This window comes from Pongo abelii, chromosome 12 (assembly GCF_028885655.2).
Source record: "Pongo abelii isolate AG06213 chromosome 12, NHGRI_mPonAbe1-v2.0_pri, whole genome shotgun sequence".
NCBI lineage: Eukaryota > Metazoa > Chordata > Mammalia > Primates > Hominidae > Pongo > Pongo abelii.
The window spans coordinates 25627848-25638206 of record NC_071997.2 but is presented as its reverse complement, the minus strand read 5'-3'; the positions used below and the strand labels follow the sequence as shown (position 1 = coordinate 25638206).

The 10359-nt window shown below is 43.0% G+C and overlaps 1 long non-coding RNA gene and 1 pseudogene across 2 annotated transcripts; one reads left to right on the top strand and one right to left on the bottom strand.

Moving 5' to 3' along the window:
* Positions 1–646: 646 nt before the first annotated feature.
* LOC134759631 (uncharacterized) lies at positions 647–8226 on the bottom strand. Of its 2 annotated transcripts, none has more exons than XR_010136158.1 (3): positions 7967–8226; positions 3311–3449; positions 647–1570 (listed from the first exon to the last, which is right to left on the bottom strand). It is a non-coding gene; the product is annotated as an uncharacterized LOC134759631 (long non-coding RNA). The 2 variants fall into 2 exon arrangements; XR_010136159.1 differs by lacking the exon at positions 7967–8226 and adding an exon at positions 4147–4225.
* LOC129057486 (Krueppel-like factor 4) lies at positions 4310–7086 on the top strand (annotated as a pseudogene).
* Positions 8227–10359: the final 2133 nt, after the last annotated feature.

Genomic DNA, 10359 nt, shown 5'->3' with positions numbered 1-10359 from the left:
ATTTCCATGTCATTGTACCATTAATGGCTGCCAGCGTCTGCTGGTGCCTGTCAGTGTGCTCTTCTTCTTTAGGGCCAGGCTTTTCTGGCACTAACACTTTACAGTTTGTTTAATCTATTTTTCAGCACATCAGCTGATTATATATATGTCTATGTGTGTGTATATATATGTGTGTGTGTATATATATATGTAAACAACAAATCATCAACACTTTCTCACTTCTAAAATACTTTCCCCTTCTCTCTCCTGCTGCTTCCCCTGGTGACTTTCCCACCATCCAGGAAACAACACTTTATCTTTCACCTATCCAGGATTTGGAGGTATAAAACAATTGGAAATTGAGAAGCTTGTTTTCTTTCATTCTTTTTTTGTTTATTCATTTATGTATTGGTGTTTGCTTCTTCTCCTTTTTTTTTCCGATACTTTCTTTGCATCTGTCCAGTAAAATCACTGAGGATGGCAACATAATAGATGACTACATAAGGTGGGGGAGCGAAAGTAGATCCAGGAAAAAGTAATATTAATATCTTGATCATGTATGCCTTCGCTTTAGTAGATCCTGTTTAATATTTGTGGAAACTGAAAGAACACCTGCTAAAATCCAGGTACACATGCACCTGGGTAATATGTCTCCAAACACCTGTAAAAAAAAAAAAAGAAAGCGTTTGTGCTTTCTGCAAGATGAGTCTTCCACTAAGTTCAGTGTGAGATCTGGAGGCAGTTTCTGAAAATATTATTTTCCTGCCATTTTCCCTTCTGGAAAGCATTTTATATTTCTTCTCTAATGAAAAACCTTGTCTCTCATATTGTTATGAATTAATGTCCTAGTGAAGTCGGAATCTTGAAGACATTCTTTACACAAGTGAAGGGAGAAAAGGTCCAGAGAGTCTATCTTCTGCAGTAACTATGAAGAACCTATCCAGTCATCTTCCCTAGGCCCTATTATAAATGTGAGTGGATGAAAAATAATATTTAGATTCCCCAAACTCCCAGTCTTGCCATGTCTCCAGATTGACCTAATGTAAATGAACTGCTCACTATTTTATAAATGTTCAAAAAGCCAAAATATATTATTGACTGTAGATGGGGAATATTTATTAGGGCTGTTACCTTGACCATTCCACAAAGTTTTGTTGCTGGTGGATAAAGTAAGAGGGAACTTTTTTCCGGTAAAATCACTTGGAGGGGCTATACTCTACCCACAAAGTAGCATGAGTTATGGAAATGTGTTTCTGGAAAGAAGTCGTGGAAATACAGGGAAGAAAGCATTTCAGGAAAGAGGAAAAACACCTGTGCACATGAATGTTCCACATCCTGATACCCCATGGTCAGTCAGTACCTGGATTAGCTCCACATCTGGTTTATGGGACATTTCCTTCAGCTCCTCATACATTCCTTTTAAAATCTCCCTCTCATGGGCCATTCTGGCATTGCTTTTATTGAGTTGCTAAAAATTGTCTTTGTCCTCCTTTTGAAGCATCTCCAAATGATGTTGCTGTTCTTCATGGAGAAATGCAGGCATCTTCCAATATTCAGCTCTGATTGCTTCTATCTTTAAATTCACATAATCCTGCAGTAACAATGGGTTAGTCAAAAACAAAACCGATTTACTCATCTCCTATTGAATCTCACTGATTCCTCTTTGTCTCTTGAACATCCCATATTTTAACTCTTGGTCTTGCCAATTCTCAGACTATATGAAATTTTACTCTTTTTTCTTTTCTGCATGAAGATCAACCAACATAGATGTATCTACCCAAATATATTCACTTTATTCATGATAAAGTGTTTTTTCTAAGATAGTCATAAAGAAGAAAAACAAATTGGATTCCTCTTTTCCAACCCATATTTATACAAAAGTAAGACAGTTCCTGCTTAATAGTTAGACTCTAGAGCTATATTGACTAGAAAGGAAATAATTATTTTCATTTCTGAAATTTGGGGCAAGTTATTTAAATTCATCACGTGTGAAATAGCCTCAGACTAGCATGCTCAGCTCAATGCATTTCAACAAGCAAAACCTATGCTAATAAGGCTTCGTTTATGATCTGGCCTTCTTTGTCTCTCTAATCTCATTTCTTTCCATTGCCTTTAATACTGACTTTAACATAAAACATAGACTTCTTTGTGGTTCCTCAGCCCTCAAAATAAACACAAACTCAATATTACTGCACATGTTGTTTTCTTCACCTAGAATTCTCTCTCCCTCTTTCTCTCTCTAAGTACACACACACACACACACACACAACACACACACACACACACACACACACACACTTGTGTTTGCCTTCCTCTTCAAGACGTTGTCTCAATATGAATTTTCCATTGAGGCATTTTCTGACCACCCTGTTTAAAACACAAACTCTCATCTCCAGTCCATGGCCTCTGTTCTCTTTTTCTAAGACCTTGGTATTTCAAATGAGCTAAGGATTCCTCATTTGAAATTGTCCAGTTGGAAGTCCTCTCTGACAGAGTTTCCCTTACTTGTGATTCAGAAATCCATCCACAATCTCCTTTTAAAAGTTACTTTTTGGATTTATAAAAAGTTGCATTCCACAAATACACTTTTAACTCACCCCTCGATTTTTTCTGGACCATCAAAGCATTGCTCATCTGCCAAGAATTGCAGGTATTGAAAACCACCTTAGACAGAAAATTCTCCCTTATGCAGGCGTTTGTCTGAACCTGGACAACTCTTACTGTTTATTCACCTGGAAAATTTCCATTCATTCTTCAAGACTCATGCAAACGATTTGATCTTTAATTCTATATGTCCAATAGATAGATATTTGTGGCAGTTTCCATGTTGTACTGGGATTGTTGCTTTACTAGTGTGTCTGCTACTTCTACTAGATTGTGAGGTCTGGTTGAAAGAACTTCTCCTTTATTGTATCTCTGCCTCCACTCTCATGGCCTGACCTGAATTTTACCATTATAGAAAACTGCTAATCACAAAGTCTGCAATCACCAAGTCAAGAATCTTGCTTTATAATCAATGTTTCCTTTCTTTTTAGATTGGTTTTTCTGTATATGAGTTTAAATCTGTCTGATTACCTTTGGACCACAGTTTATTACTCTCTGTGGTTCTTGCAATTTGGGGGCCTCATCTTTTTTAACACTTCTCTTACTTCAGATCTTCTAGTGCACAATTTCAAAAATTTAGCATGAAAAGTAAGAAAGCAGAGTGCAGTGGATCGTGCCTGTAATACCAGCCCATTGGGAGGCTGCAGTGGGACGTTTCATGATTCAAGAAGTTTGAGACCAGCCTGGTCAACATTGTGAAACCTCATCATTACCAAAAAAAATTTACCCGGGTGTTGTGGCAAGCAGCTGTAGTCCCAGCTACTGGGGAGGCTGAGGTGGCAGGATTGCTGGAGCACAGGATGTTGAGGCTGCAGTTAGTTGGAATGCACATCTCTGCATGCCAGCCTGGGTGACAGAGGAAGAGCCTGTCTCAAAACAAACAACAAAAGAGTAACAATATAAAATATCTTACTAATATTTGTCATGTTAATCATGTCGAAACATATTGGATATATTTGGTTAACAATTTTTATTAAAATTAATTTCAGTTGTTTCTTATTGTTTTATAATGTAACTAGAAAATGTATTCCCACTATGCAGCCATAAAAAATTATTAGATCATGTCTTTTGCAGGGACAGGGAAGGAGCTGGAGGCTATTATCTTTAGCAAACTAACACAGGAACAGAAAACCAAATAGTGCATGTTCTCACTTATAAGTGGGAGCTAAATGATGAGAACATATGGACACATAGAGGGGAACAACACACGCTGGGGCCTATAGGAGGGTGGGGGTTAGAAGACGGAGAGGATCAGGAAAAATAACTCATGGGTGCTAGGCTTGAGACCTGGTTGATAAAATAATCTATACAACAAACCCTGATGACACAAGATTACCCATGTAACAAACCCGCGCATGTATTGCTATACTTAAAATAAAGGTTTGAAAAAGTATTTTCTTCTCTTTCCTTTACAGTTTCTCTGCAAATGCATGAATTAAAGAAAAGCAATGAATATATTTTTCATGGGATAATATTCAAGATATATAGAAAGAAAACTTCTGAGATTTAATTAAAACAATATTAAGAAGAAAATGTATAGCAGTATATTCATCTGTTATTTACAAATGAAGGTCTATCCCAAAGAGCCAGATAAAGAAAAGTAAATTGGGCAGTTCCCCGACCAGAGAGAACGAACGTGTCTGCGGGCGCGCGGGGAGCAGAGGCGGTGGCGGGCGGCGGAGGCACCGGGAGCCGCCGAGTGACCCTCCCCGTCCATCTGGCCCCCCACCCTCCCACCCGCCCGTGGCCCGCGCCCATGGCCGCGCGCGCTCCACACAACTCTCCGGACTCCGCGCCCTGCGCCGCCGACCAGTTCGCAGCTCCGCGCCACGGTAGCCAGTCTCACCTGGCGGCACCGCCCGCCCGCCGCCCCGGCCACAGCCCCTGCGCCCACCGCCCCGGCCACAGCCCCTGCGCCCACGGCAGCACTCGAGGCGACCGCGACAGTGGTGGGGGACGCTGCTGAAGGGAAGAGAGCGCAGCCCGGCCACCAGACCTACTTACTCGCCTTGCTGATTGTCTATTTTTGAGTTTACAACTTTTCTAAGAACTTTTGTATACAAAGGAACTTTTTAAAAAGGACGCTTCCAATTTATATTTAATCCAAAGAAGAAGGATCTCAGCCAATTTGGGTTTTTGGGTTTTGGCTTCGTTTCTTCTCTTCGTTGACTTTGGGGTTCGGGTGCCCCAGCTGCTTCGGGCTCCCGAGGACCTTCTGGGCCCCCACATTAATGAGGCAGCCACCTGGCGAGTCTGACATGGCTGTCAGCGACGCGCTGCTCCCATCTTTCTCCACGTTCGCGTCTGGCCCGGCGGGAAGGGAGAAGACACTGCGTCAAGCAGGTGCCCCGAATAACCGCTGGCGGGAGGAGCTCTCCCACATGAAGCGACTTCCCCCGGTGCTTCCCGGCCGCCCCTATGACCTGGCGGCGGCGACCGTGGCCACAGACCTGGAGAGCGGCGGAGCCGGTGCCGCTTGCGGCGGTAGCAACCTGGCGCCCCTACCTCGGAGAGAGACCGAGGAATTCAACGATCTCCTGGACCTGGACTTTATCCTCTCTAATTCGCTGACCCATCCTCCGGAGTCAGTGGCCGCCACCGTGTCCTCGTCAGCGTCAGCCTCCTCCTCGTCGTCCCCGTCGAGCAGCGGCCCTGCCAGCGCGCCCTCCACCTGCAGCTTCACCTATCCGATCCGGGCCGGGAACGACCCGGGCGTGGCGCCGGGCGGCACGGGCGGAGGCCTCTTGATGGCAGGGAGCCCGCTCGCCCTCCGACGGCTCCCTTCAACCTGGCGGACATCAACGACGTGAGCCCCTCGGGCGGCTTCGTGGCCGAGCTCCTGCGGCCAGAATTGGACCCGGTGTACATTCCGCCGCAGCAGCCGCAGCCGCCAGGTGGCGGGCTGATGGGCAAGTTCGTGCTGAAGGCGTCGCTGAGCGCCCCTGGCAGCGAGTACGGCAGCCCGTCGGTCATCAGCGTCGGCAAAGGCAGCCCTGACGGCAGCCACCCGGTGGTGGTGGCGCCCTACAACGGCGGGCCGCCGCGCACGTGTCCCAAGATCAAGCGGGAGGCGGTCTCCTCGTGCACCCACTTGGGCGCTGGACCCCCTCTCAGCAATGGCCACCGGCCGGCTGCACACGACCTCCCCCTGGGGCGGCAGCTCCCCAGCAGGACTACCCCGACCCTGGGTCTTGAGGCAGTGCTGAGCAGCAGGGACTGTCACCCTGCCCTGCCGCTTCCCCCCGGCTTCCATCCCCACCCGGGGCCCAATTACCCATCCTTCCTGCCCGACCAGATGCAGCCGCAAGTCCCGCCGCTCCACTACCAAGAGCTCATGCCACCCGGTTCGTGCATGCCGGAGGAGCCCAAGCCAAAGAGGGGAAGACGATCGTGGCCCCGGAAAAGGACCGCCACCCACACTTGTGATTACGCGGGCTGCGGCAAAACCTACACAGAGTTCCCATCTCAAGGCACACCTGCGAACCCACACAGGTGAGAAACCTTACCACTGTGACTGGGACGGCTGTGGATGGAAATTCGCCCGCTCAGATGAACTGACCAGGCACTACCGTAAACACACTGGGCACCGCCCGTTCCAGTGCCAAAAATGCGACCGAGCATTTTCCAGGTCGGACCACCTTGCCTTACACATGAAGAGGCATTTTTAAATCCCAGACAGTGGATATGACCCACACTGCCAGAAGAGAATTCAGTATTTTTTACTTTTCACACTGTCTTCCCGATGAGGGAAGGAGCCCAGCCAGAAAGCACTACAATCATGGTCAAGTTCCCAACTGAGTCATCTTGTGGGTGGATAATCAGGAAAAATGAGGAATTCAAAAGACAAAAATCAAAGAATAGATGGGGTCTGTGACTGGATCTTCTATCATTCCAATTCTAAATCCAACCTGAATATTCCTGGACTTACAAAATGCCAAGGGGGTGACTGGAAGTTGTGGATATCAGGGTATAAATTATATCCGTGAGTTGGGGGGAGGGAAGACCAGAATTCCCTTGAATTGTGTATTGATGCAATATAAGCATAAAAGATCACCACGTATTCTCTTTACCTTCTAAAAGCCATTATTATGATGTTAGAAGCAGAGGAAGAAATTCAGGTACAGAAAACATGTTTAAATAGCCTAAATGATGGTGCTTGGTGAGTCTTGGTTCTAAAGGTACCAAACAAGGAAGCCAAAGTTTTCAAACTGCTGCATACTTTGACAAGGAAAATCTATATTTGTCTTCCGATCTACATTTATGACCTAAGTCAGGTAATATACCTGGTTTACTTCTTTAGCATTTTTATGCAGACAGTCTGTTATGCACTGTGGTTTCAGATGTGCAATAATTTGTACCATGGTTTATTCCCAAGTATGCCTTAAGCAGAACAAATGTGTTTTTCTATATAGTTCCTTGCCTTAATAAATATGTAATATAAATTTAAGCAAACGTCTATTTTGTATATTTGTAAACTACAAAGTAAAATGAACATTTTGTGGAGTTTGTATTTTGCATACTCAAGGTGAGAATTAAGTTTTAAATAAACCTATAATATTTAAGAAAAAAAAGAAAAGTAAATTCATGCCAAAATCTAAAAAAAAATTAAAATAATTGTAGAATATTGATTAAAAATCATACAGTAGATAAAATCAACGAAGTCAAAAGTATGCTTTTTTTTTTTGTTTGAGACAGAGTCTCACTCTGTCATCCAGGCTGGAGTGCAGTGGTGCGATCTCGGCTCCTTGCAACCTCTGCCACCCAGGTTCAAGTGATTCTCCTTCCTTAGCCTCCCGAGTAGCTAGGATTACAAGCACACACCATCACGCTTGGCTGATTTTTGTATTTTTAGTAGAGTTGGGGTTTCACCATGTTGGCTGGGCTGGTCTCCAACTCCTAACCTCAAATAACCCACCCACCTCGGCCTCCCAAAGTGCTGGGATTACAGGTGTGAGCCACCACACCTGCCAAAAGTAGGCTCTTTACACAGATAAATTAAATTGATAAATTCTTAGTAAGACTCAATTAAAAAATGGAGAAGAGGGGTTCAAATCAAAAATAAATAGGCAAACACTTAGGTCGTCCACAAATGAATATGTTAATAAGAAGATTTTAAGACGACTTTTATGCTCATACACTTAATGATTTAGATGAAATGAGAAATTTCCCTGAAAAACATATCTGACAAAAACCAACAGAAGAAATCATAGACAAATCTAAGATATGATGTAGATTCTAAAAATTTACCCTATTATTTAAAAAACAAAACTTCTCCCAATGAAAAACCCGGTGATCTTTTTCAGTGAAATATTTACGACATTTAAGAAAAAAATCACACACTTTTAGATGAACCCTTCTAGAGAACAGAAAAAAGCAGTAATACCTCCCAACTCGTAACTTTGCTTTTCTGTTGTGTTTTTCTTTTACTTTTTGTAAACAGCTTCTCTCTCTGTTGCCCAGGCTATAGTGCAATGGCAAGATCATAGCTCACTGAAGCCCAAAACTTCTAGGCTCGAGTGATCCTCCTGTCTTGGCCTCCCAAAGGGCTGTGATGACAGGCTCTAGCTGCTGTGCCAAGCTCCAACATATAATTTTGATCTTCGATCCTGATAAGTGTGTTACAAGAAATGCAAACTGCAGAACAGACTCTAAAATAAATATAGGTGCAACAATTCAAAAAAGTTAGCTAGCTAATCAAATCTTGTGAGAGATAAATTCATATCATCTCCAAGTGGAGCTTATTCTAGAAAGGTTGACTAATGTAACATCAGAAATTGAAATAAGTACTCACCACATGAACAGGATGAAATACATATTATTGTTCCTGTAAAAAGAGGAAGTAAATATTTGATACAATAAAATGGTCATGTACAATTTTGAAAGCACTATTAAAAAAACTTAAATAGCCATGAACTTTCTCTAATAAGAACGTAATAACTTAGAGCCAGTACCATACTTAACAGAGAATTTGAAAGCTTCTACTTAGGAATGGGAATGAGATATAAGCCCTGTTATCATCACTTGTGTTCAACACCTTGCTCGATGTCCTTTTCAATGCAACTAGACAAGAAAAAGAAGTAAATAATGTGAGGGTTGAATAGAAATAAAGATATCATAATTGCATTATCAGCAAAACATGACAGTTAAGTTAAAAAATACATCTCTAACCATTAGATATATTCGTGAATTGAAAAACAAATTGAATCATGCATGCTTCTAAGACAATAATTAAAAGTGAGAGTAAGCCAGACGCATTGGCTGACACCTATAATCCCAGCACATATATATATTTATATATATATATACACACACACACACAAATACACACACACACAATTACTGTGAATATACAAATACTATATTATATAAAAATATGCCTAACACACCCATACACCCCACATCCATGCACAAGGCTTTGAGAAAGGCACTTTGTTCTGGGAATGAGGCTTATGAGCAGTGAGTTGGGGAATCAAACCCAGGCAATTTAGCTTCAAGACATTGCTCTTAACCATGATACCATATTACTCTCAGCTGACCTTTTCACAGTGGGTGATAATACACAGTAGCCTCATGGCAATTCCAGGAAATGTAAGCACTCAAGAATTATTTTGAAATAGGCAGGAAATGTTGCTTGTTGTCTTCTTTATCCCTTGTTCTCTACAACTTTGCTTTTCCTCACCAAGGGTTATTTTTCTGACACATTTATGGGTGCATTCCATTAAAGAAAGAGTTTTACTTGGTGTCAGGCTCTGATAGAAGCTCTCTTTCTCCGTATATGCCTGAACTTGACTGTCCTCTTTCTGTTCCAATTATTTAACCCTGAATACCTTTTACCCTTTTAGATGTCACAAGGATGTGACTGAGCAGTTTCAAGGGCATCAACTTTTGCTTTCTCCTCCTCCCCTAGAATCCTGCATCTGCATTGCTGGTCTCAGACAAAACAGGGAACGTGTATTTCCCATTCTGGGATATTTTCATGATCAACTTTTCTTATGTTGTGAATTTGAAGGGCATGGACAGATCATTGGAAAGCAGATAGACAGGGACCTGTGTTCCGAGAACTGGGCCAGAAGACTGACAGGGGCAGAAGAATTTCAGAGTGATTCTGGCAGGCATCACGGTTCAGTAAGGGCCAGAGGAGTGGAACATATGGGCACAGGTTGAGAGGACTGTGACAAGACAAGGCCTATCTCTTTTGCAGCAGAATGTTAATAGACGTTAGATTTTAGTAAGCAGACGACATTTCTCTGAGTCAGCATCAAAAGCTTTCACAGTCTGGAAGAATGAATAGTCAGGACCTAGCCTCACCTTCCTTTCTGAGTATGAGAGGCTACAAGGCAGTGAGAATGGAATACCTTTTATCTGAGGTTAAAGCCAGTGTCTCTCTCTTCAGCCCACACTTACTGGTAAGGTCCCGTGGATGACTCGGTTACAGGTTTCTGAACTTCTGGCTTTTGAGGGAAAGACTTTGTCACCCTGTATGCTGAAGGTATTCTATGTACTATGAAGCCCAGTGAGTGGCTCTTAACATCAAGAAATCTTGGGAAGTACAAGGCATTCAGAAGGCCTACATGAATAGTTTGCAGCCGCATATAGATATCAGAAGGCGGTTCCTGACAAGGATGCCCTGACCTTTTTTATCTCACTGACCTAGAATTACTGTGTCTGTCCCTGGTCATCTTGAAGGAGATGGACCACCCCTTCCCCCCCTCTACTCCAGTGTCGTGTGCATTTTCGTCAGTGATTTTGCTGTGTTGTGCTCTTAATGATTGTCCA